Source organism: Numida meleagris, chromosome 1 (assembly GCF_002078875.1).
Source record: "Numida meleagris isolate 19003 breed g44 Domestic line chromosome 1, NumMel1.0, whole genome shotgun sequence".
Lineage (NCBI taxonomy): Eukaryota > Metazoa > Chordata > Aves > Galliformes > Numididae > Numida > Numida meleagris.
In genome coordinates this window covers 180,132,344-180,135,520 of record NC_034409.1, presented here as the reverse complement: position 1 = coordinate 180,135,520, position 3,177 = coordinate 180,132,344, and the positions used below count along the sequence as shown (strand labels likewise).

The window sequence follows — 3,177 nt, the reverse complement described above, 5'->3', positions numbered from 1 at the left end:
AATTACATTAGCATTTTCCCTGCCTTTTCTCTCAATGGAATTCAGTCTCTGCTAGTCACAGATTAAACCAGCATTATCTCCCAGCTCCATGGCTTCCCTGGTTCCATTGAACAACAATCACAGTATGGCTATGCTGTAAAATAGCCATTTTTTTCCCCCAAAGTACAAATATTCTGCCAGAAATGCAAAATCAGGTATAGTTAACCTTTGTGCTCTTCAGTATTTCAAATGCCCACCTCCCACTTTTACTGTAAATGTTCTCTAAGTAAAAATCACTTTCTTTTTATATCATCTTGATTGTTCAGTTCATTGGGAAAAAATATGCTGATCGTCACCTAGGAGCTGCCGATTTCAATGCTGAGTGGTTGATAGTAGTTTTTCAGAAAAGTGAATTTGCTCAGATATACCTTAGAAAAAGAAAAGAGCAGTGCATTGAGAAAGGTCAGTATTCATAAAGTACTACTGAATGTACAGAAATAAGGCTCAGTCATTCACTGTTACATCACAGCCTGCAGTAGAATCTTAGCACCACCCTACTGAGAAACACCAGCAGGCAGTCAGGTATGGGCACAGGGTATGTAGGTAGGTGCTGGCTGCACTCAGTCCCAGCCTAAACACTCTCAGGACACTGGAGAATAAAACTGGCAAAGCCAGTGTTCAGCACGTGGTGCTATATCCAGCATGTCTTCCCACTCCTTGCTAGCAGTGAGAACCAAAGATCTTGTGAGGTCTTCAGGTGATGTCACCATATTCAAAGCATTGTACTTTTCCAGTAATTTCTTGGCTGCAGGGCAGGCCTGCTATTCAGTGTGACTTGGATAGTCTGGAGAAATGGTCCATAAGAGCATTATGAAGCCCAGAAAGGGGAAATGTCAAGTCTTGCACCTGGCGAGGAACAAGGGAGGCTGGAGGCTGCCCAGAAGAACTGGGGAGACATAGACATACCAGAGAGAGTCTGATGAGGGCTGTGAAGATGGCAAAGGTATTGGAACATCTGTTGTATGTATAGAGGCTGTGAGAGCCAGGACTGTTCAGGCTGAGAAGGCACAGGGAGATCTTATCAGTGTCTACAACTATCTGATCAGAGGATGCACAGTAGCCAAACATATCCTGGGCTGCATCAAAAGAAGCATGGCAAGCAGGTTGAGGGAAGTGATCCTGCCCCTCTACTCTGTGCTGATGAGACCTCACCTGGAGTACTGCATCCATTAGTGGAGTCCTCAGTACAGGAGAGACGTGGACTTGTTGGAGTGTGTCCAGAGGAGGGCCACAAAAATGATCCAAGGGATGGAACACCTCCTCTACAAGGACAGGCTGAGAGAGCTGGGGCTGTTCAGCCTGGAGAAGGCTCAGGGGAGACCTGAGAGCAGCCTTTCAGTGTCTAAAGGGAAGCTGTAAGAAAGAAGGGGAACAGACTCCTTTAGTAGAGTGTGTTGTGATAGAACAAGGGCAAATGGTTTCAAACTAAAAGAGGGGAGATTTAGATTTGATACAAAGAAGTTTTACTATAAGGATGGTGAGGCACTGGAATATGTTGCCCAGAGAGATGGTGGATGTCTCTGGAGACGTTATGAGTGACTGTGAGGCTTCATCCTAGGAGATGCTCAGACTTTGGCTTCACAGCGTTCCCAGACAACTTGACCTACAACAGCTAGCACTGCAGTCAGTGGGAGAGCCAGACGAGATGATCTCCAAACTCCATTTCCAGCCAACATTTTCTGTGAATTTAGGATTCTGTGAGGCCAGCTATCATACGTGAGGCTACAATTACTAAGGAATATATAATCTGAGTGTTTTGTTTTCCCTGAAAAATTTTTCAAATTGATGAACCTCTTTTATCATGCCAGGAGGTTGAGTGATATAACTCAAATCAATCAATATGTTTAGCAGCATGTTCCCTAGAAAGATGTCTTTGGTCTAACAATGTAAGCGGTATAAAGCAGGAACAAATAGTATTTATTAATCACTCTTAGATCCACAGCATTGACAAGGAACATACTTCATGGGACCCATCTTGCTATTTGTTCCAAAGCTATGTCTGTGAACTACAGTAGTTATCTTGTATAAAGAGATATATTGCATCGATGGCCTTTGACATACTCTCTTTTGTTGAAGAGTCCTAAGGATGTCTATTTGTGTAGAATTTAATTATGTTTTGCTTAGAATCTTTTAATTTTCATGCTGCACTCAGCCTTTCAAGAAGGCATATGTGCACCACAGCACTGAGTGACTTCTGTGAGTCTGAGACAGCTCCACTATGTTTTTCCTCCTAGTGCCTTCAGAATATAGTGTCTGTTCAGTGGCAAGTAGCATGATATATGCTTGAGACTGTGCTGATGATAATCAGTATGATTTCCTCTAGGCCCTTCTACCTTCTCATGGCTCTTGACAAACCTCTGTCCCTTTCTATGCTGCTTGTGAAAAAAACAACGTTTGTCTTATCTCTGGAAAGTGCCTTTCAGACATCCTGTATCTTCTGGAGGAGGAAAACACACAAGCACTGAGCATTTCTGCCATCTTGCTGAAGGACTCGAAGCTATCACCACCTATTTCCAGGTTTGTTAATCCATTCACCAGTTTAAACCTTTGGTATATTATAAATTATTCAACCTAAACACCATGACCCTTTTTGATAAATACCATCCTGAAAATAACCATTATCCCTGCTGTATGTGGTCAGCATGCTCTTACACTAAATATAGCGGACTGCAGTGCTAGCCAATCTCTCATGCAGCTGATTCAATTCTCCATAGCCTATTAATTTCAGATTTTCATTTTGTTTTCATATTATAAGATGGTATAAAAAAGCTGCCCATTTCAGATTTTCAAGAGGGAACTTAATCAAATCACTCTGTTTTGCATCCAGAGCCACAGTCAGGATGCTTTAGCGCTGCTGTGACTCAGGATAAAGACTGATGTCTGCAAAATACTCCCATCATGCTAATGGCAAAAGGGTTGCTTGTGTAACCAGAGGAAAACTAACGGCTGAGGGAAATGAAGGGAATTTAAAGTGACAAAATCTTCTTTGAAAATACTGAGGACAAATATGAATCTAAGATGCTTTGTGTGGCTTTTGAGTTTAAAGGAAAAGAGCTCTTCCTTCCTTCCTTCCTTCCTTCCTTCCTTCCTTCCTTCCTTCCTTCCTTCCTTCCTTCCTTCCTTCCTTCCTTCCTTCCT

At 42.4% G+C, this 3,177-nt stretch overlaps 1 long non-coding RNA gene across 1 annotated transcript in view; it reads left to right on the top strand.

The window, feature by feature from the left end:
• The window catches only part of LOC110393914, a 5,073-nt gene continuing 2,392 nt past the window's right edge, over positions 497–3,177 (top strand). Inside the window, exons 1-2 of the long non-coding RNA XR_002435259.1 lie at positions 497–561; positions 2,453–2,556. This is a non-coding gene — a long non-coding RNA (uncharacterized LOC110393914). The remainder of the gene's footprint in view (positions 562–2,452; positions 2,557–3,177) is intronic.